Source organism: Xenopus laevis, chromosome 9_10S (assembly GCF_017654675.1).
Source record: "Xenopus laevis strain J_2021 chromosome 9_10S, Xenopus_laevis_v10.1, whole genome shotgun sequence".
Lineage (NCBI taxonomy): Eukaryota > Metazoa > Chordata > Amphibia > Anura > Pipidae > Xenopus > Xenopus laevis.
Window position 1 is genome coordinate 59355742 of NC_054388.1, and position 25106 is coordinate 59380847.

Consider the following 25106-nt stretch of genomic DNA (forward strand, 5'->3'; position numbering starts at 1 on the left):
TTTAGGATTTTGGAGTATTTACCTAATTTATATCCTGTTGCCAGTGGTGAATGTACAGTATACTAAATGCCAACATAAAACACAAGAAGATAAAAAAGGAAAATAACTATTCAACAAAATGCATGTGTTAGATTATTTTAGTTTAATAGGATATGTAGTAGATCTTCCAGCTGTCATTGGATGTATACTACCAGACACCACTATTTTCCCTTACTTAGTCCAAATGTAAAAAACGAATCCGTGATTGAAGTTCCCCCAAAATCCAGCAACTTCTTTTAGGGCCCTCCTCTGCCCAAACAAATGGTTTCACAAAAATAGGTGATGTTGCTGTATCGCTCAGGAGAGGAGGGGGGAGATAACATAAAATTTATATAGTGTAGTAATTTCAATATTAAATAGACACACCCACAGTGTCCTCAAACACTTACTGCACAAAGAAACATGCAATTGTGTGTTAGGTTAACTTAATCACCATATGTGTTCATTTAACAACTTTTTTCACCCTTATTTCAATCAGGAAGAGAAAGGGAACAGGTGGGGGTGGGTGGATCCGTTACTAGGGGATAATGAGGTTAGCAACACAAATCTGGATTGTTGCTTTCCGGTGGTATTATATACTCACAAGAAGTGAGTTTCAACTAATGTGAAACACAGACAGGATGGTCTCTACTCCAGGCTCCTTCTTCCTAAGTCTCTTGATGGGGAGATAAAACAAATGTCCTGTGCAGAAGCGCTTTTAAAATATTTTAATAAAAAAGTACAAACACACTCACAAAAACACTCTGGTACAGCGCATTGAAATGTCCTTGTAAAGTCCTTCTGGCACTTAGTTTCCTCGGCGTCCCTTGGAACTTTGTGCTGCTTTCTTTAGAGATCACGGGCGGCGCTGCTCCGAATCGGCGCTTCCGCAAGGTTAGAGCGTACGGGCGTAATCACGCTGACCCTTTGCCTGCAATGATTGTTATTTACTTCCACTGAACTCTACCCGCGCAACAATATTAATTGCTCCGGTTTGTTGGAAATGCCATTGTGAACACCCAAGCAGATGTGAGCAAGCTCATTAAAAGCACATTTGTAATAAATTAGCACACAGAGGTGACTTCTCACTTTTTCTATCACTGTGATTAATTAGCATTCCAGAATGTTAACTTATGATGGAATATATTTTCTGACTTCTCTATTATTCATTTCTGTCTGTAGCAAAAGGAAAGTTAATGTGTAGATTGGCAGAGACGTCTTATGAAATGACTTCAACAATGAACAATTCCAGTACCCGTCTACATGAAGCAGTTGAGCTTTGCTATGCTGGTGCTGGGCACAAGGTTTAAACCTTACTCCACAGATGAAAAACAAATCTGCAGTTTAAAGAAACAAATAACCATTAGCACAAGAAAGATGGCAGAATCAGATATAGGATTTGTTTCCCCATGAACAGATATTATATACAAAACCGTTTTAATTATTTAAGCATGTTTTAGCCTCCTACCAGTTGATTTGGAGGATCACACTATAATCACATTACAGATAATCAACCAAAAACAAACAGGGCCATACTGATCATCTATCTCAGCACCAATGATGTTCACTGATCATCCCATAACTGTATGGGTCATTGTAGTGTAGCATTCTCTGACTATGGCCTATGAGCTAGATGGATGGATCAGTCAAAGTTTGTCCAGTTGCTTGTGTTGCCAAACTACACAAAGACTATACGTACAATGAAAATGCACCAAATCCTGGTTTCGGACAGATATGAGCCTTTGAGCCCAGCCAAAATGGGCCCAAACTCAAATTATAACACAACTTTTAAAATTATCAATTGACTTATTGACAATTTTTTTCTGCTCTTTTTTCTTTGATTTTAAGAACTTGCGTATACAATGTAGGATTTGGATTTGTTTTATGATTCAGCCTTTTGTGGTGGATTTCTTATTTGCCATACTAAAATTGTGGATACAATGCATCTCTAATATTTACATCCTAATATTTAAATAATCAAATGAGGGACAAGTTAGATCACACCCTGTTTTGCTTGGCCAGTCCCTGTTACAAACTGACACCTATTTTCAACCTCTGACAACTCACCCATGAAGTCCCTTTTTCACTCCATGTCGCAAAAAAATGTGCCTTTGGGAGGTATGTATATAATTTATATCCATTGTACATTTATGTGTGTTCTTATCCCACTGGAGGGCCCTCTTATGCTGGGAACCAGGCAAATACCTGCCACCCTTGATAATTCTTTGTAGTTTATTGTATACAGAATTTCTGGAGTAAAATATATTAGAAGCTTATTATCTAGCCAGTTTTTACGCATGTGTGGGGGAGGACCAACCGGTAGGCGACATAGAAACTACTTTGCCCCTGAGGCTGCAGACCTGGTGGGCCCTGGGCCCCCCAGTCCAACACTGTTCATAACCCTATATTCTCTCCCTGCTAAAAAGCCATCCTACCCTTTCTTAAAGCTATCTAATGTATCAGCCATTTCGACTGATTCGAGGAGAGAATTCCACAGTTCTCACTGCAAAAAAACTCTTCCAAATATTTAGACGTAACTGCCTTTCTTTTAATCAGAATGGATGGCCTTGTGTCAGCTGGATAAACCTCCGGGTAAATAAAGCATTAGCAAGATTATTATATGATTCCCTTATATATATTTATACATAGTTACCATATCACCTCTTAAGTGCCTCTTCTCCAACATGAACAACCCCAACGATAGTCTTTGCTTAGCTGCGATAGTCTTTTGCTTAGCTGAGATTTTCCATACCGTTTACCAGCTTAGTTGCCCTTCTCTGCACCTTCTCTAATACAATAATGTCCTGTTTGAGCGTTGGAGACCAAACTGTACAGCATATTCTAGATGGGGCCTTACCAGTGCTCTGTACTGCAGTAGAATAGCCCCCTCCTCACATGAATCTATGCCCCTTTTGAATACAGCTCAAGACCTTATTTGTCCTTGAAGCTGCTCACTGGCATTGCTTGCTACAGCCAAGTTTATTTTCTACAAGGACTCCAATGTCCTTTTCCTTAATGGATTTCCCTAGTGCAGTCCCATTAAAGGTATGAGTGGCTTGGAAAGTTTTACATCCCAGGTGCATGACTTTACATTTATCCACACTGAATCTAATCTGCCATTTAGCTGCCCAGATTGGCACTTAGTCAAGATCCTGTTGCAAGGATGTCACATCCTGTATGAAAGTAATTGGGCCGATCATCTCTAGCCTCATGCTTTGTCAACTATTTGTCATTCCAAATTGTAGTTTGGAATATATAATATAAAATATATATATAGAGTGTATAACCGTTCTTGTGGAATACCATGGTCCAAGTGATCAATACAGATTTTTATCATCTTTTTCCAGGAGCAAAGCAAACTTAAAACTTTTGATAGACTAACATTATTATAAGCAAATTTCAATTGGACTTTATTATTTAAATTTTAAAGTTGAATTTGTTTTTTATTTTATTTTATTAGTTTAGAATTATTTGCCTCTTTCTTCTGACTCTTTCCTGTTCTACATGGGGGTCACTGACTCCATCTAAAAACAAAGTCTCTGTAAAACTAAAAAATTTATTGTTTTTGCTACTTTTTATTATTCATATTTCTGTTTAGGCTCTTACCTATTCATATTTCAGTCTCTTAGTCAAATGAATGCATGGGTTGCTAGGGTAATTTGGACAAAATTGCAAACTGGAAAGCTGCTAAATAAAGAGCTAAAGCACTAATAATAATAACAACAAATAATAAAAAATGAAAACCAATTCCACATTTTCTAAGAATATCACTCCCTACATCATACAACCCCTTTAACATATAATATAATTGCTATCCCTGTCTTTAGGGTGTGCAGATAGAGGCAATTGCTTTTGGGCTCCCACATACTGATACCTTACAGAGCAGTAAGAATGACAGTAGGTGTAGTAGGGAAAATGGAAACAGTAGAGCAAGATAGAAGCAGTAGGGCAAAATGGTGACAGTAAGATTTTACATCAGTCATGCCTAAGCTATGGTGTGGGCCCTTCTAATATTGTTAAAGCATAACCCCTAGGGCCGACTAACAGCCAAAGGCTGAAAGACATGGGTATGCATATACTGAAAATATATAACAATTGTTACACAATATAATATGTTCCCTCCAATGATCCCCTTACAATGCTGGTCCCCAAGACAAATGTCTTCTCTGCCCTTCCGTAACCAGTCCTGATTTTTCTGTTGCACTTATTACAGAGTTAATTGGACAGTCTTATCATCCAACCACAAACAATTGTGTTGAGCTTCTTGTATCTTGAGCAAACGCAATAAAAGAGTCAGCAGGGACCGCCTGCAACTGCAAACACAATGCCAGTAATATTTCTTTCCAACCAGTAGTTTAATTAAAATCGGTCCCTATGTGGATGAATGCTTTCATGTGCATATTAATGACTATATTAACCTTCCTGATGGAGCAAGAAGACAAATTAACACCTTTGTTTCATTAAAAACCACCCAAAGCTATGTCTAACGCTTAAGGAGCTTGAAGGGTCAGTAAACACTTTGCTCTGTGTTGTACGACACTCACAGTAAAGAGACATAAAATCCATTTAAGGTTCTTATTAATTAGTATAATGACTTGTACAACCGAGTGAAAAATATTTATGACAACGAAACAGCTGGTTCTCTCAGAGACTAATAAACTTCTTCTTGTTAACAGGTCATCAAGGAATGTTTTTTTCTCCACTTCTCACTTAAACAAAGAGACAGAATACCTTGATTCCTGTGTCCTATTCTCCTTGGTATTCTCTCTCCACCTTGACTCTTAGCTTCAAATCTTCTTGATCTCTGTGTACATTACCCCTTTGTAATTTCTCTCTACCTTGACTTCCATTCTCCTTTTCCCACTCATTTAAACTATGTACTTCCCAAACAGTTTTTCTACTCACCTCGTTTTCTACAAATCCCTTCTTTTGTCTTTTGTTCTACTTTTTTTTTGCTACTGTCAGGAGAACTTTAAAGGAATTGTTCAGTATAAAAATAAAAACTGGGCAAAATAAAAAATGTTTCTAATATAGTTAGTTGGCCAAAAATGTAAAATATAAAGGCTGGAGTGACTGGATGTCTAACATAATAGCCAGAACACTACTTCTTGCTTTTCAACTCTTTTGGTTTCCACTGACTGGTGAACAGGCAGTAACCAATAAGTGACTTGAGGGGGGGGGCACATGGGTCATACTGTATATAGACCAGTTGTTCAATATTGGATATATCCATCATGGTTTGTTTCCAGCAGGCAAATGTAGGAGGGGCGATGTTTCTCCAATTGTGAGTAATAAGTCTCTTAACCAGTAACAGAGCCTCTGGCACTGATTAAGCTTAAGATCCTGCAGTATAGCCAAAATACACACAAAATGCACGGTGACCTAACTAATTTAATTTGCATAACCATATCCAAAGTATCTAAGATGGCTCCCCAGTATAAAGCAATCTTATTGCAACTCTACAACATATGTATGAAGGACCCCTTTTCTTGGGCACATCTGGTACAGAGATCAAGAGTATCAGCATTGATGAGATGTAGTCTGGCTGGGGTATAATATGCTCTATGGAAGATATATAGTTGGATGGACGTAATCTATAGTTAGGGCATACTAAAAGAATAGATTCTTGCGCTTCCTGCCATTCCTCACCTGAGATATTACCCACATCCGCTTCCCACTTGCGACATAGCTCCTGAAGATTATTACCGTGGGCATCCTGTTGTAGTCTAGCGTACAACATAGTAACTAAACCTTTAGTATGTCCCCTGTTAATGTATGTCAGGAAAGGGGGAGTAGAAAGAAAGATGTTACTTTGTTTGTGGGCTGCTTTAAGGCCACGACTGAGCCTATAAAAATTTAGCCACTCTAGCCAACACCTGCGGGAGGTGTTGGAGATCCCATAACTGTGCAAAGGGAATTGGCTTACCATCTTGCCACACATCCCCAATTGTCGTGATACCACACTGTACCCACTGAGGCATGGGGCCAAGTTTGGCAATAGCTGGATAATGTTGATTGTTCCAAAGTGGCGTGAGAGGGTCTGCAACTGAGGACTTTATTACTTTGTTAGCTAGTTGCCAAGTTTTATGTAGGGACTGGAATAAGGGTAAGCTCAGTACCTGATTTTGGGTGTTCGTGGGTTTACTCAAAACTCATTGCCTGTTTGACCCAACCCTTCTCCTATATTTCTGCTAACCTGCTTTTCCATAATCTTATTTCTCTTTCCCCTTTCTGCCTTCTTTTTTCTTCCTGTCTCTTTCTCCTTTCATTATGTTTTCATGGTCACCAGAAGGCTGACAGGTCATGACATGCAGCTTTCCAGGATTAAAATAAAGACAGCTGTTAATGTTAAATGTCTATCAAGGAAGAAGAATACAGTGGGTTGGCATAATGAAAGCTGTTTATGGAGGATTGTGAGTAAGAACATTTGCAGTCCATAAATACGAAGCTGCAAGGCAGATGGTGATATTTTAGTTTAGGATGGGGAAATGTGTAGAGAAATGGGCTTACACTGAGTGCCTACGCTCATCATAATAAAGTCTATACAAAGTAGCTTGCTGAATTACCTAGGCATATGGTACACACTGTGCTAAAATGGGACCATGAATGGACACATAAAAGGTAATACCACACTAAAGCTGACAAAGATACTGTGGTAGTGTGGGTACCGCTGCCTTTTGGAAAAGCTGTTTGCGTAAAGATGAATTGGGATTTAGGTGAAGAAGAAAGAAGCAGTAAGAGGTGTGTAATATATGCCATGCTAGCAGTACTATAGTAACAATTATGCACATACTGGCCAAATAACATAGAGAAGAATGCAACACAATGTAGAGATCAGAGAAGAATACATTGTAAACTCTTTTGAGGAGGGTGTTCTAATCCTACAGTTTCATTGTGCAACCCTTGTGTGTTACGTTATTCTAACTTATAGTAAAATTATAGTAAAATTATTATAAGTTGCTGAGTAACTTGCTGGCACTATATAAATATACAGGTATATATAATATATATTGATAATGTAAGTAGGGCAAAGGGTGTTTTTAGAATTAGGAATTAGGCCAGTGAGCCAGATAGCATTTTCTCAGATCTGCTGATGTGCTTCTGTCCACTCTATGTTTGTGTGCTCAACCTCTGCCACGCTACTGGTCTGTTAGCATACACACACAGCGGATTCTTTTATTCTTGTATTCTAATTAGAAGGTAATATGGAAACAGTAATTTTTAAAGCCGAGGTCAGCTTTGTAACAAGGTTGTTGTTAAAGCAGAAGGAAAGCTTTAATTACTAGGGGTTGCTAGGCACCCCAGTGATTGCAATCACCTACCTGAACCAGGGTTGGTGCTCCTGTCAGCAGAAAACTGTACTGGCCCAGGGTTCTTTACAGCACGCAAAACAATGCTCCTATCTTCACATTTTTAATAGAATAAAAGGATAAGCAGGAAAAGAATCGATTTTTGGTGTTCACCAAGAAGAACTCTAGGCTGGTACAGTTTTCTACCAACAGAGGCTCTGGCCTGGGGTAGTAGGTAGTAGCTCTGCCCCCCCCCATTGAAGCTTTCCTTCTCCTTTAAGCAGCACTCACCCACCCCATGCCATTCTTTAGTTCTAAGTTTAACATATGAATACAGCTCTTCTTAGAACTTCTGCACCCAATTTAGGTCATCACTAACTCTCCAGCACAGCCATATTTCGCGAATGTCATGGAACAAAAAGCCGGATGACTCACGTTATACTTCTAGAATTCAAGGAGTACCTCTGCCCAGAAAGATAATAGATTTTCTTAGTCATCCTTCAGAGAAATAAAATATATATGAAGTTTTATTATTCTATTAAATGTATTGCTAGGATACCAGTGAATAAGAGATTAAACAAACAGGACAATAAATATATGGGCCCCTTTAGCTCTTCTCATAAGCCACCAGACAATAAGTACATCACAAACACTCCAATATTACTGAGAATTTCAGAATGAATGATAAGACAATTCCATGTTCTTCCCAGGAAAAGATGAATGGTTAAATGATATCTGGAGAAATTAAAAACAGACAGGGCCATTTCATTATTTAAAAGCAGTTTAAAATTACACACATGTGCTGGGACCCATATAATAACATTTAATTACATTATCCCTCATATCTAATTGTAAGCATTTGTAGGACACTTCCAGTAAATATAAAAGGATAGATTTGCCAGCATCGCAATACATCTCATGGCTACAGCCAACCCCCACTATTTATTTCCAACTGTGGTTTTACCAAGTGCATCAGGCTTGAACGTGAAACTTTTGCACTGAAAGGAAAATATTTCTGCTTACAGACTGGGCTAAGTTCACCCTGAAATACGCTATTATTTGCAACTGACTGCCTCCATTGTTGGCATTTGTTTGTCTTGATGTGATGGTCTGTGATTCTGCAGACACCAGATTCTGACCTGCAGTTACCTAGTTTCCAAACAATGGTAAAATCTGTAGAAAGTACATTCATGCCGGCAAGCAGCGACCTAAGATACGGTCCCATTAGTTCTCTTATTCAAATCAATGCATGGTTGCTAAGGTATCAAGCCTCTGAAGAAGTCGCAAGACGAAACGCGTAAGGCAGGTGACGTCACTGGAAGGCGCCCAGCATCGCACACGCGGAACGAACTCAAAGAAATGCTACCACATCTTCCCAAGTTACTTCTGACCCTCTTGGGACTTTCTTTGTGCGGACGGGTGCATACAGGGGGAGCCTCCAGGAGGACGGTGCATAGATATGCTTTTTATAAACTTTTGCCATGTGAGTGCATTTTAAGTTTTGATTTTAAGAATATTAAAAAGGTATTTTTACACTATTTGCTGCTGCATCTTGATTCACAGTTTATACAAGGAGAAGCGCTTCATGATTTTACGTGCGAGTTGATATTCCCTGTTTGTGAGTACCCACCTAAACAAGTTTTTAAGGAAAGTCTTTTTAACTCTTTGGTGGAGGTCAATAGCAAATGAGGGTAACACATATATGGTGAAACAATTGGTCTGTTCCTCACATAAGAGGTGGCAACAACGTAAAACAATATTACCCTATTGGCTTGTTTGTCTGTCTCCCGTGCCTTTGGCGCTGGCTTTTTTATTTCAGTGACAAATTTGCGGACTTGGAGGGATACAAGTGGGAGCCGGCTGGGATTTGTGGACACAATTGAACCTTGGGCCTACCTTCCTTCTAGGATACTTTTCTGACAAAGGGGCCCTATACTTACTGCCTACCCTAGGTCATTGTTGATAAAAACCCTTTAAACTGGTGGTACACACAGTTGTGTTCTCAGTACATTGTTCCGGAGGACTGATTCATAAAACTAACAGCAGTTAGATGACTGGGAAATATCATACATCATGCTTCTAAAATAAGTTTTCTCACTTGGGTTCCTGAGCCAAGAAAACCTTATATCAGGCTGACTGAGCTCAGCAGAAAATGTTTATATTTAGTTGTCTGCGCAGAAGACACACAGGAGCATGGTTTCCATGGTGACAGATTAAAATTTGTGGCACCCGGTGTGTAAGAAGCAGTCTTCTGAGGGAAGAGGGAGAAAATGTGTTGTTCAATAACACAGAAGGAGGCATATTATGCCAATGCAGGTATTTAAATACTAGGCTACAGACTTTCTACTCCTTCATAAATTAAAGGGGAACTCAGTTTTGTGGGGTTTTTTTGCATATTGAAAGAAACTAATTTTAAGCAACTTTCTGAACAATTATTAAAAAAATAAAATGGTTTTAAAGTTCTTTGTCAATATATTTATAACTGAAAGCAATCTCTATTTAACCTTATCTGTTCTGTTTCCTATCCATGAAAAAATTTAGTAAAATCAGATAGCCAAAAATTTGTTAAGTTAAGTTGTTAAAGTTGGCCTTTAAATCTGTTAAATTGCTGGCTTTTGCTACACTGTTTCAGGAAAATACAAATAGCCAAAAATTTGTTAAGTTAAGTTTTTAAAGTTGGCCTTTAACTATAGAATTCATCAGGAATACTTAGTAAGAACATAGTAACAGTATTCTTTAACCTATGTCTACAGTGTATATGATGAGATAAGTAGACAAGTCTGTAAATTATTAAATTAGTATATTCTTGTTAAAGCAACAGTATACAAAAAAATGAAAGTGTTTTCAGTTATTAAAATATAATGTAAATGTAATTTTCCCTGCACTGGTAAAACTATTCTGTTTGCTTCAGAATTGTTTTCATATAACAGTAATTCTCTTTTCCTGGCTACTCCATATCAGCATTACACCTGGAATACCAAGTCAACCAAAAACCAGGTAGGAAAAAAACCAGTCCATGCTGGGAACAAGAATGACTGAGAAGAAAAGTTAAGTAAAGTTGAGAAGCCTTGAAGGAGTTGGAAAGATGAATTGACTGATCCTAATCTATCTTTCATTGATCCTACTAATCCAGGAGAGACACTGTTATGACCTCATGCGCCATCTTGCCCATCTTCGGGCCTATTAGAGTCATCAACTGCCGCACCGTCAACTACTGTGGCAGAAAACCGGCTGCCAATTCATTCAATGTCTCAGCCTTTTGTGGAGGAAGAGAGGTTGTCCCAGCAGCTGTACTGAACCAGGCTCTTAAATAAATTAGGGATTGATACAGCACCAGTTGGTTTTTCTTTTGATTTATGAGCCAGCTGTGAGACTGCAGGAACTCCATCATCCTGTTTCGATGGCAGATCAGTAGCCTCCTCCCTTGCCGACAACATCATATCATCTATATAATGCCAGATGCCAATTACCTTCTGTCAAGGATTAGGTAGGGGGCGCTGTGGAGACTGATGAGGGAAGGGTGAGTCCTTGAGGCAGGAGCTGTATGTGCCTAGGAAACATGTAAAGGGAAGGCAGGAATAGGTTGAAGAGGGCGATGAGTCAGACTGGAACAGGAGCAGACTAGAAGTATAGGACAGGATGGTGCTAGCATAGATCAGGAGCAGACTAGAAGTATAGAACTGGATGCTGCGGGCATAGATCAGGAGCAGACTAGATGTATAGGGCAGGGTGGTGCGGGTATAGATCAGGAGCAGACTAGAAGTATAGTACTGGACGTTGCGGGCATAGATCAGGGGACAGGAGCAGACGAGATCGGGAACAGGAAGACTGGATAGCAGGAGGAGACTGCAGCATTTAGTAGGAAAGGACTGGATAGCGAGAGGACTGGAGTGGATAGCAGGAGAGGACTGGAGCGGATAGCAGGAGAGGACTGGAAAAGCCAGGGCAAGATGCAGAGCGAGAGGAGGGAAGATAAAGACAGGGGTACAGGTCAGAACAGGAAGCAGGAACCAGAAAGAAAAGGTCAGGTGAAGGCAAGATCAGGTTTGGAGCAGGAGCAGAGCAAGATTCAGAATAGCAAGGAGAGCTGGGCAGGGCAAGGTCACAGCAAGGTTAAAGCAAGGAAATATCAAGGTTTAAAGCAGGACCAGAGCAGAACTGGAAGGGGAAGGCAGATCAAGACAGGACAAGGTTCAGAGCCAGGCAGGACAAGACTGGGAAGGGTTCAGACAAGACAAGATAAGGCAGAATAGGAAGAAGCTAGGGACAATGCTGCACTGCTAGAATGGGAATCAATGCTCAGGCAATTAGTGTTTGGTCTTATACAGTGCAGAATCAGCCCTGATTGGCTGACTGCAACCAATAAGACTGCTGCTGGGCTGTGGCTGCATAGGCCAAGTAACATATAGTGAGCAACCCCGCAGGCTGCTCACCTGGCCAAATGGTTAAGGTATTGATCCAGAAACCCAAAGGTTCCTGGTTCGAATGCCAGCAGAGCCTGACACCTCCATCTTTAGATCAGTGCCCTGGCAAGACTGAAGGGTAGACAAATGGAAATGTCTCCCTGACAAGTCAAACTGGATGAATCACTAATGTATGAGGATATGCAGATACACCTTTGGAAGGAGTGGCTTGGATGATGAAAAAGATGGATTTCATGTTTAACTTTTGATGTCTTAGGTAATTGTTTTGTTTACCCTTTTTAGGTCAAAAACAGTTCTCCATCCCCTATAGCTTTTTTTTTTTTTTTTTACCAAAAAACAAAATTAAGTATATGCCTCTGTTTTCTTCATCCCTTGGAACCGGCATGACCACCTCTTCTTCCAGAAGCAATTGAATGTATTGATCCAAAACTTTTTTCTTTTCCTTGCCCTGGGATAGAAAGAAGCAATGACAATGTTTTCTATGAGAAGAGATAACTTCTTTTTAAGACATCTCTTTCCCAAAGGTCAGGCCATCATGACAATTATCAAATAGAAGTATGCAAGAGCACTGAAGAGTAGCCCAGTGGAATTTTTCCAATTTTATTTTTTAAGTCCAGCGGCAACACAAAAGTAACAAATTCTTCTATGGATAACTAAAAAACGCAGTTCCAAAGTCCAACAAAAGTCTATCAACCGTCCCAAGAAAAGTCCAAGTAGATAATAGCCAAGAGTAGTGAAGCTGTAAAACCAATGTGCAGAATACCTTTCCTCTATCTCTAAAGATTATGGATTATGTCCCACTACTGGTGCTACCTATTGTTCCTCTGCCTATTGTCCAGAGCAGACTTCTTGGAACCTTGAATATCTACTAAATCCTTTCATGATTTAGAAAGAAATCAAATCAATATCTCCAGTGTTTGTTATTGGTCCATCACATGACTCCCCCAAGTAAATGTGCATTGATGGGGCTCCCCTCAGTAAGGAGAAGCCCAAATGCAATGGTAATCAACCCTGTTTGGAAAAAATGTGAAATTTCCACAGGATTCTGTAGTTCCTGGATGAAGGGATCCATTGACGCTTATTTATAGGTTTCCTATGTCTCTGCCTAATAGAGAATTCAACTCTGACACACCTGCCACACAAAGTCTTCCCATTAAGCCTATGAACTCCAGCAGCTTCATCTTGAGGGTCCTCAAACTCTACAAAGGCAAAGCCAACGGTGTTCTGAGCGACCCAAACCCAATGCAAAGGCCCATAGACCCCAAAGGCCAATTTAATTCAACTTTGCTTCCATGCTGATCAAGATTTCCAATATAAGTGTTACATTTATGTAAATTGGACTCTCAGATTGGTGTGTGTGGGGGACATTTCATTGGGTCAGTTCTTTGTGCCCCCATGACATTATATTCCACAATAGGTTGGGAACCTAACTCAACTATTTGAATTATTACAGAAGCAACAGGCTGGGGTTGGTTTTGTCTAGATTCCCTGGGTGGTATTGGACAGGTAGACTGTAAGTGTAAACCAGAGCCACACCTGAAGCAGTTTTTAGTTTTGTGCTGCAATCCCTGGGATGGTATCCTGTGAGGTGATTGGGAGGCAGTGAGCTGTTATGAAGCTCTAGTCTCCAGCCTTGGAGTACAGTCTAAGTTACTTGATCCTGGAAGTCCTCACAGACACAACGGACTCCTAAAAATGAGCAGAGTCAGGCCCAACCTTTCCTTCCTGAATAAGAGGATAGTCAGTGAGAATTATTGGGGCCTGAACTGTCTTAGACTTTTCTCCCTTAGCAAAAATGAACTGTCCTTTTTTGCCAGGCAAACAGTCTAAGCTTATCTGCTAACTGCCAATCCAGGGCAATAGTACATTATATTTTAAGTAGTTTAAAACACTTTAATTTTTTAACTTTCTTGTTCTTTTAAAAATGACAAAATAATTGTCCTGATGTTGTAAATGGTGTGTGCTGTAGTTTATACCTGTTGTTGTGGTCTTGAATTTGCTACACCCTGTGTTATAGTACAGATAGTGTATAAGGGATAGAATGAGGGAGAACTCCAATTTTGATTTCCAATGAATGAAGCATGAAGCAGAACACATAACCTGAAATCCAAATCAGTCTGCACAGCTTGTTAGATAGACTCACTGGTGCTGCTTAAATAAACATTTGAAGTACTGAAAAATAAAACATTGATAAAATATTGATTTTAAAAATAAAATTGCAAGTAAAGCTCATTAATTATTGCAATCCTCTTTCAAGGCAAAACAAGAGAAAAACATATGAAGAAAGCCAGTGAAGGTACCCTTGAAGGGATGAATGTTCAAATAAAGTACAGAATGATACCCTTGAGCAGTCAGTGTGAAATGCCCAAAGGAACCAATGAGAAGACCATGCTCTATCATGAAAAGTGGTTTTGGCATAATATACATCACTAAGACTAGGTCTCACCTTGGCCTTCATAGTATGGCGTTAATGACAGATTTTAGGCTGGGACCTACCCCAGTGCTCTGCACATATATCTTTATAAAATGTGTAATACATATAATTTGTCACACATAGTCTATAATTAACTAAAGGGAATGCTGCTTCCATGATCACTTTGAAGCAAAGCCATTCCTAACAAGACATCCACTGGTTCCTGCAGAGATGCTACATGGGAAAGTTGTCCTTCACTCAAAGATAAATTGAAGGCTAGCAAAATATGCTCACAACTGGAAAGCACCCTTATTGAACAGAGGATATACAGTAGTTTACCATTCCAGGTTTATGAGCATAGGTACTAAATTGTACTAGTGCAGATACCCATATCAAACAATCACATCTTTGCTTTGCTAAAGTTTATTACTGGTTGTTACAGATAAAATCTGGACATACATGTAGAACAGACAGAGACTCGTTTTTGTTTAGTTTTTGTTTAGTTTTTGTTTAGTTTTCCCCTTTTCATCTCTTCATGACATATAAAGCACGCCAATAATGCCTGCCCACAACTCACTTCCGGAGCCTCTGCAAAAACATAATCATAACCTCTACATTGATGTGCAGCCTGTTTAACCTCTACTGGCCTCCTTACCTATTGCCTTCAGTCTTAGTGAGCCTATATCCCCATATAGAAAAGTTCAAAAAGTCGAATCCACTGTATTATCAGATCCTCTTCATATCTGCTTGTGTGATGATTGGTTACCCCAGTACCCCAACCCTGCAAGCTCTAAGTTAGTTATCTGTCACACAATCAATCAATGTCTTTTTAGCCCCACAGAAATATTTATCCCAAAAATGAAAGATTAATTCTTGGAAGAATTGACTAATGATTTTGCAGTATTTCTGAAAATGCTGTAATTAGTTATCAATAAATGACGATAGCAGTAATATTGGAAATAGTCCCACATATCAACTACAGCATATAGCCCTACATTTCTTAGTGCTCTGAATTCTGATGGTAGCGGGCGGGTGTAGATCATTAAAAGGCAATATTCTGGAGTTCCATGTATTTTCCCAACCATCTTGGGTAACAAGTCGTTACATGTTGTTAATACAAGCAGAGCACAAGAATACATCAATGTATGTTTAATATTATCGAATGCTTTGAGTATTCAACAGGCAATATTATTAAAGGGATACCGTATTGTGGTCAAACTATTGTCTGTAGCAAAGGTTCTTTCTCTTGCCTGAGGATGATTTGTAATGTTGTTTATAAATGTATAGGGTCTGTTATCCAGAATGCTCAGGATTTGGGGTGTTCCAAATAAGGGATCTTTCCATAATTGGATCTGCATACCTTAAGTCAACTAAAAAAGCATTTAAACATTAATTTAACCCAATAGCTTTGTTTTGTATCTAATAAGGATTAATTATATCTCAGTTGAACTCAAGTACAAGCTACGGTTTTAATATTACAGAGAAAAAGGAAATACTTTTAAAAAAATTTGAATTATTTGATTAAAATGGAGTCTATGGCAGATGGCCTTCCCATAATTTGGAGCTTTCTGGAAACTGGAACTAGATGAATACCATTTCCAACCATTATTATTCTTATGGCATTAGAAATTGCATCCAGGACAGTAAAAAAATGTTTTATGTTTCAAAATGGAACCAACCATTTGCATTCTTCGATCTCCATTTCTAATTTCAGAAGAGTTGACTTCATATAGAGCTACATTTCACACATTTTCTTGCAGCTCCAATTGCAGTTGGCTTTGTTACATTTTGAATTGTGGACATCATTTTGGTGGCCTAAGCCAGTGATCTGACTGACTGTGCTTTAATTCTTCTACTTAAAAGGCTGTTACAACAGATTTATTATATTATTAGAAGTAGGCATTAAAGGAACAAATCTCCCGATGGCACAAAACTATACAGAGCAATAAAATATGCTCAAATATAAATGTGAGGATATCAAACATGATGCTTAATGCAACATAATGGGCCAAAGGCAGAGGTTTGAGAACTGTGTGGCTGCCCCCTAGGGTGGCCTAGGGTAGAGCACATCAAAAGGTCAATTAAGGTGAGATTTAAGGTGGTCATAGACAATACAATTACAATAAATTAAAATAAATTGTATGATAATATCACCCACATTTAGGGTGAAGACTGCCTTGCTGCTCAAGATATTCTTGCAACTATGGCTGAATAACTAAAACAGTTATGTCTCCTATATAAATAACTTGGCTTTTAGCTAGGAAATTGTAAACTTGAAACTTGAAATGTAAAAGTCTGGCAACCAGGGCCGCCATTAGAAATCACGGGGCCCCATACAACAAAACTTCCGGGGCCCCCTGGGCCCCGCCCATGCTGTAGACCAAGCCCCACCCCAGATCCCGCCTACAAAAACTTCTGAATTCTGGGCACTGGGGAGAAAGTGGCAGATTGTGATATTTTTTTTGCACTGAACCTTGGTTAATAAATGAGACATTATTATCTTAATAAATGTATTAATATTTGATTCAATTTCAATATTTCAGTTTTTTTCTATTTTTAAATGAAGTTAAGATGTCAATCAATTTGAGCAAAAATGAAGTCCTACTTGGTAATGGCTTATTTTCCTGTTATGGATGTGCTCTGTTTTGATTATAAAGTCAGCTACATCCTTGATAGAGTTGGGTGGGCTGCAAGTGAGCAGCTGACTTGCAAATTTTGATTGGCTGCTTCTGAACTTAGATGTGAGCAGCTTATCCTTCATCTGACAGTCGGCTTGCAGACCTAAAGCAGACTAAGTTTTCAACCTCTTCCTGGGTAGAAGCCATGGTTCCACAGGTTGATGTTCACTTCATTTTGGTTTTAAACAAGTTACTGAAACCTTCTAAACTTAATTGAGACAGTTGTACCCACACTACAAACCAGTAATAGTAATTCTAGGAGTTAACAGGTGGGAAGTCATTTCCTCATTTATGTTGAAAGATGAACAAGGGATTTAGTGAACTTGAAAAACAGAATATCTCACTGTGATTTATAGGAGCTCGTCCTGCTGACTACGTTGCATGTACAAAATAGGATGCTTTACTCTACAGAACACTGTGATTGTATTTGCCAAACAATATATCAGAGATTACAAACGAATGTAGGACAAATCATCAATTGTTCTGTAGGATTTGGACTTGACCTTACATTATGTGGATTTTGGATAGACTCCAGAGCAGTGGTCACAGGGGTCATTACACAGTAGAGACAAGTATACTGTACTTTGCAACTCTGAAATATGGACTCCATGAAAGAATCATTGTTTTACTGTTGCACATAAACCACCATAAGAATAGCCCAAAGAGAGATGGTGAGTCACTGATATGCAAAGGGCCCAATATGAAAGGTGGTATTTATATACAGACATAGTATGATGCATTTCACTAAACAATGTGACATCAAATATCCAGAGTGATGGACGGAAGAGTATACATCCTTCTGATAACAAAAGCATTTTGTTGACTTGTTACATTCTACATTCATGCTTTTAAGTTTTAGACATTTATCTTTAGCTTCTATTAACATTAACTTGATTCAGACACTGAGCAATGGAATTACAGGCATTGATTTATTTCCTGAAGCCCACAGAGTTGGCAAGGAAATCTAATCAGGAACTGACATGTGGCACTGCCTAAAAAATGGCTGCGGAGAAGTTTAAAGAGAGCTGCAGGGCACAGAATGATGACATCATCATATTTGGCAAAATTGAACATCAATAGGTAATTTTATTCAGTCAGCATAGAAGGAAATCAAGAATAAGAAATAGCAAATGATAAACATTGCCTTGCATTTATTTTTATTGACTACAAACAGCATAGTTCATGATTTTTTGCAGTCTCTCTCACATCCCTGATAACATCAACAGATGGATATAGGTATGACAATTTGATTTAAGGCATTTCTTGAGCTTTCAAGTCATTTGGGAAGACTAAATGCTCCCTGTAATGATGTTTAACTCATAATTTTTTATGTTTTTTACAGAAATACAATGGTCCTCAAAAAACATTTTCTAATCTCAAACTCTTTTTCTACAGAATGCCATGTATCTTCAAATAAATATTGGGTATTTGCATTTCTCACACAGTTGTCTCACCTAGGGCTAAAATGTTATTTCTAATTGATTCTTTAGAATCTCCCAAAATGAATGAGGAACTGTCCCTCTATGTCTGAACCATTGTATGTAGGGTTTTATGTATATACTGTAAAGACATTTGTATGAATTTTCTTGGTTTTCATTATTTTCCAGTACTTTAACAACCCATTTTAGGTAGTGTCTTTGTCCACCATTTATTTTCAATAAGATGGCCGTTCTTGTCAAGTTTTGGTAAGGCCAGTGGTGGGAAAGTCAACAGACCATTTTATGATCCAGGTGGAATATGTAGATTTAAAATGCCCTCATCATGGCTGGTAGCCAGTATGCTTTAAATACAATATGGCAGCTTTGCACTGGTGCCTTGAAATAACCCATATTTTTCAGGGCGAAGCATGAATTTTCTTTTAAAATAAAAAAAAAGGGATCTCCTCTTGCAATTTTTAATGTTTATGTATTATCTATAAAGATTACAATTGTGTTTGGTCTTGCTCCCGTGGACTGCTTTTTCCCTTGTACTAATCATGACATAGTACTGAACATAACAGGGACCTCCTAAAGGACCAATACTGTTGGGTAATCAGGGCTGGAATTATGGGTAGGCAGGTGAGACACATGTCTTATGATCGGAAGAAATGGGGGAGCGAGAGCCAGGGGACCAAGCGTAATGGCTGTGTGGGCTGACATGGAGGGGGTGGTGTTGACAAGTGGTACAGCACTGGGCCAAGTAGTATTGCTTAGGGTGCCAGTGCTCCTTGTACACAAGGAGCAAAGCCATTAGGATTTGAGATGCATTCTAGGGCACATCCAAAATCCTACCCCATCTTAATCTAGTTTTATCGTAACATGTGTGAGTGCAAACTAAGCTCTGTTGTACCAAACATTAACTGACTAGATATAGCTGATGGATGAGAACACCCACCCCCATGCTTGTTTTAATAGGATTCATTTTTAATTACATAGTAATAAAGGTTATGTATAATTTCAGGAGTATCCAAAGCCACAACTAGACCTTCCCCCCCTAGCTTTCCATCCCAATTTTCCTTTATGCTGCCTTCTCAATCTCCTCTCAATCCTTTGTCCTGTTTCTGGACCTCTGCATTAGAAGCATTGCATGTATCTATACTATAGTGTGCAGTCTAGTCATTCATTTTGCTGCAGAATGAACAGCTTTCATGTCAAAGAGAGAATGATCTAAAACAGCGTTACTCAAATGTCTCTGAAAGCACTTACCTAAAATGACAGTAACAGGGATGCTTTCTACACAATTCGTAAAAGTCTGCTCATTGAGACATTGAAAAAAAGACATATTTTTGTTATTACAAGGAAATTGTAATATTAAGCCTCATTCAGCTATCAGCAGAGGCAGTATGAATACTTGAAGAAGATTAGAGTCAGTGATGGCTGTGGGATAAAGCACTCTATGCCAATAATTGCAATCCTACAGGGAAAATTGGAAAACCTTGTTTAAAATGCACAATATATAAAATAAATGTTGGCACTTGACAGGCCATCCTTTTACCTACACTTTCCATTTTTACCATACTCATCAAAATGAATTCTTGAAACTTAATACTCTAATGTGTAATGTGATTCTCCTGCATTTATTTTTTTCATAAATTTTTTGGAAGCCTGTGGAACATGAAATGAAATGTAAATTATTTATGCCGACAGCAGGCTGATTCAAGCCACAATCTATAAATGATACATACTGTATGTATGGCAAAGTATAACTATAAATTTTATACATATATATATATATATATATATATATATATATATATATATATATATATATATATACTCACAAAAATAGCCTTGTATTCAGACCCTAAACCAATTTCCTCATTTTAATGAATAACAAATCCTACACTGAAATGTTTTATACTGAAACTCAAAATTAGTTTGTTTTAATGAGACATTGTTTTATGTTAGAAAGAAAATCCTAACTGAAATATGCTGTTCCCTAAAATATTCAATGCCCATACTTTAATACTTTGTAGAAATATTCTTTTCAGCAATTGCAAACGAAAACATCTATCCTCTTTGTAAACTGATCATTTGATCCTAGGGCCAAATGATCAGATCAGCCTGATATCGCTCACCTCAAGGTGAGAATATCAGAGAAAAGATTTCCAAACAACTGTTCTTTCAATTATGGCCAGCTTAAGTAAGGGTAGACCTGAGCTGCTTATTTCAGCTTGAGGGTTCATGACAAGACATGACAATCCTGCTTGGGTAGGGGTTAATAGTTGAGCTCTAGTGAAGTAGTTTGGGTGGAGCCATCTATTTTAGAAGATCAAATGCAAGTTCCACACACCCTCTTGTCAGATGCCAATGTGTTAACTATCACAATTGGGGCCAGGAGTTAATAGGATACAAAGGGAAGTACTGAGGTTTTAAGGGGCTACGTCTACTGTCAAGTATGGGGCGTTAACAATTCATTAACAATTCACAGTTTAATGGGTCTGCGTTTGTTTAGTTGTTTCTAAAGATGACCATACATGTGAAGACCCACTTGTCTTGCAACCTCTTTCACTGTTATGCCCACTTGAGGTTGATCTCCGTTTAGCTCTTGAGCCAATGATCGAATCAGAATTGGAGATATGCAAGCTGTTGGCAAAGAGGGCCACATCAACGAGCAGATGCAATCCTTGATCCAACATGAAAATCAAACCTGCCCAGTCTTTATGGTCATGCCTGACAGCCGACACCATACATGGGCCAATAAAATGTTTTTATCAGCATGTGTATGTTCAGACATCTAATTCTGTGTTTCCACCATCCTGGATATGGCCTGGTATAGTTGCCATGCATTTTAGTTTGACCCACAGTTAAACATATTCATTTTCCTGTCACTTAATGCTGTGGCCATTACATTTATTCCAGCAGAAATGTGAATGTGTTTTGGTCAATTATTCTAGGCCAGTTAACTGTTTATTATAAGAATGGGAAGGTATTTCTCTTTAAGGTATCTGAGTCATGTACCAGCTTTGATTTGTTGAAAAGGAGCCCAAAAGCATGATGCTTCCACCACCATACTTAAATGCAAATATACATCAACCACATCGAGCTCTCTGTATAACAGAGGAATGGTTAACAAAGACGCCATTGTTCAAAACGACCCATGTGAAAGCATTTCTACAGTTTCTATTAAGAATGACAGTGACTCAGTTGTGAGTAAGGATGGATTTGTCATCTAATGAGAGCAAGAGCTTTTTGCCCAAAGTTCATGGTGAATTGTGCAAATCTAACAAAGCCCACTTCTCAAAAATACTTGTAGTGAAGTATGGTGGTGGTAGCTCAGTCTATGGGGCTGCTTTTCATCAGCAGAATCTGAGCATCTTGATAATACAGAAGAAAAAATAAATGCAGGATACAGGAACATACTACAAGAATCTATTTCAGTCTGAAGCTTGGACAGTTATCTCAAACACAGGGCAGGTGTAAGAATGGAGTGGCCCAAGAAAGTTTCAAGTCTTGTATAGGTCAGTCAAAGCCCTGGCCTGAATCCTACTAAGAACCGATGGCACTTACTAAGGTGAAAAAGCATCATATGACTAAGCAGGACATCCTGGAGCAAGTCAACCCAGATATTGTAAATTGTCCAAAATCACTTCCACAATGTGCAAAGCTGATGCATACCTACATCAAATGTGTTATTGGTGAATAAGAGTTCCGATAGATTAGTGGTTCATAAACTAGGGGCATGGATCTCTGTGTAGGATCCAATGCCGTATACATTGGAGGGGGCATTGGGAAGGCCATTTAAGATGAGATTTGAAAATACATATTTACCATCTTGGATACTACAGGAACTATAGCACTGTGATGGTTGGAATTACCTTTTCATACAACTGTTGCCTTGTTATGATCGAATGAAGCCATGACCACATGTTAAGCCTTTCCTGGGGCCTTAATTATTAGAAAACATCCACCATGGGATCTTTGTGACTTGAGTGGAGAACATCTGAAACTGTCAATTGGAGATCAGCAATCCCACCTTTTGTTCAATATGGTGTTTATCTGAGGGTTGAATTCAATCCAGCTATGTTACTCTGTAGAATTCATTAGTTGGTCTTAAAATGCAGAGCATATGGGACTGTAATATGTGGTGTAAGATTAATAGCTTTTGTGATAGAACAAAAAAGATTTGGTGCATATTTTACAGGAATGACAGTGTTCTTGGGGTTGATTCATTCTTGTGAGTCAGTATTTACAGTGTAGAACTAGAATGAAACACTGTCACTGTCAGTTATTACAGGTCCCTAGAAACTTTACAGAAATAGAACAGGGATGATCAAATTGCATCCCGGAGAGTTAGGAGCATGACTTTTACCTGTGATAATAATGAGCCAAATGTAATTTTCTCTCCTTGCTAAGCCTAGCAGCACAATTTTATTAAGGAAGGCTCCAACATGATATCACAAGATGGATCATAATTGCACCACAATCTTCTATTTTTAGCTAGAGTGGCTCTGGGTTTTGCTTTACAATGATTGTCACAACCATGAATAAAAAAGAAACCCAAGGTACAAAGTCTCTGGGGACCGATTCACTAACTGAACCTTCCCAGAAGACATAAGAAGAATTACTAATGTTCTGAGTACACTTAAATACTTAGCACTGGCAGAAATAGTATATAGATCTTATAAAACAAAGTATTTAGAAACTACTGTTACCATTATTTAAAAATATTATTTTTATTTTGAAGGAAAAACATTTTGTAGTTACCTTTTTAAAGGAAAATGAAAAATGTCTGTGGAACATCTGGATTAATTTGATGTGAAACAGAATGGCGCACTGTGCCAGTCCAATTCAGCCTGGTGCCACACAGGAAACAATGGCTGTTAATCTTGTGTGATCTTAATACAAATTAAATCCCAGGCACATTGAACTGAACTGCCCCAATATTTATTGTGACATTTCTGTGTCACTTAGGGCACATTCGTGAAGTCTAAGAGAAGGTGCCCTAAGAAACACCCAAATGTCACATTAAATATTGGAGTAGTTTTAAGACCAATGTTCAACACAACACGTCAGGCAATGCAGAAAGTCTGTACTAGTAGCTATAGGGTAAACAGGCAAGTGAAAAAGATAACAAGCTCCAATGCAAGTTCAGGCTATGGGTCAAAGGAGGCAGATTATTATTTAACTCAAAGTGGAAACTAAAGGAGATTATTTATATAACCCTGATCCCAATGAATGAATTGCCTATTGGGTAATAAATCTATCCAAGAGTCTGTTGCCTGAATGCTTGTACCAATGCAGCCAAGAATCTGAATTGTTATAACTCAATTTAAATATTAGTCTCAGTTGTTGAATGAGGAAACGATTAATTGCACTTCTGCTCCCTGAATGCGATGGATCTAACAGCACGCTCATTTGCATTTTTATCAGAAACCAACCTTCAATGCAAATTGTGCTTTGGACAGAGGAATCGGATGTTCAACATTTGAATCTTTCAAAAAGACATGTTTAGGAACAATCCAATCTGCGCTTGCTGATACATGGAAACAACATCTGTTTGTTTTGCTACAGGAAAACTGCTGAAATGGCCAAAGAATATAATCCTTGGTGTCTATCCAGAAACATTTATAATGAACACTATGGAAAATTATATTCCGAGGGATTAAATAACCTAGGATTCACTTGGGAGGAAACTGAGTCATATGAAACAAAGGGAAGTCAGACAAAGGTTACAGTAATTATTCGTATGAAACAGAACAATTTGGGGTTCTGGAATTTGCCGCAGTGATATTTCAATTAATTCATGTAATGGTGTATATTCACAAACACTGTCCTACCAATCAAAACAAAGAATCACAGGTGTGAGTAGTGTAACTGTGAGAAAGAGAAAGGGTAAGGGTGAGAAAAATGGAACGGTTGAAACCCACCAAGCTATGTCGGCTCTAAATGAAGGTTAACGTAGCCTAATCCTTCAGTTTTCCATTCACTGTGTTGAGCAATGCTGTATTCAGGGGGAATGAGCCAGGGGAGGCACTTTGGAACCCTCCTCCCATCTCATGCCAACTCCCTAACTTTCACCTTATTCAGATACACAAGTTAGGAAGTACTGGTGGGTGCTGGCTACAAGGTGGTAAAGACAGGGGTCATTTATGAACCTGAAGGCACAAGTGCAAGAGCCCTAAGGGGTGTAAGAGCCCACCCTTAGTGCTCATTAGTGAAACAGCTGTGCCCGCTTCCTGCTGTTTTCTGCACTGTGCACCAAATGAAAAATGTGTCACTTAGTGAAGAAAGCAGCGTCAGGAGGCCATAGAGTTGCAGGGTCATGAAAATGTTAAAGGTTGCAGGCTAAACACTTTTATACATGTCATGGAACAAAACCTTCCCCCCAAAATAAATTCCCGCTATTGGCCACCCTCCTCGCTCCCAACCTGTACCACCAGTTATTGTCAAATGTGCTCCTACCTTTGCACTTGATATAAATTTTCAGAGTTCTGCAACTTGATTGGCAGGCTCTAGCATGTTCAGCATGTTTGTACACTTTCCCCACCCCCTCCATTGGAGCCCCTCCTTGCTCCTTGTCTGTACCTCCCCTTCCTGTTGACAGTAAGTGGTGGTGCAGACAGGTAGCAGGGAGGGGCTCCAGTGGAGGGGCTTGAGGGAAGCATTTAAGTCTCTTTTAAATGGGTGGTTCAGTAAACTTTTAGTATGTCATAGAATTGCTAATTCTAAGCAACCTTTCAACTGGCCTTTATTTCCTTTAGAAAACGGAGAGCTAGTGAATAAAAAGTTAAATAAATCAAAAACTACATATTAAAAATTAAAACCAGTGCAAATAGTGTCAAAATTTCACTCCCTACATCATG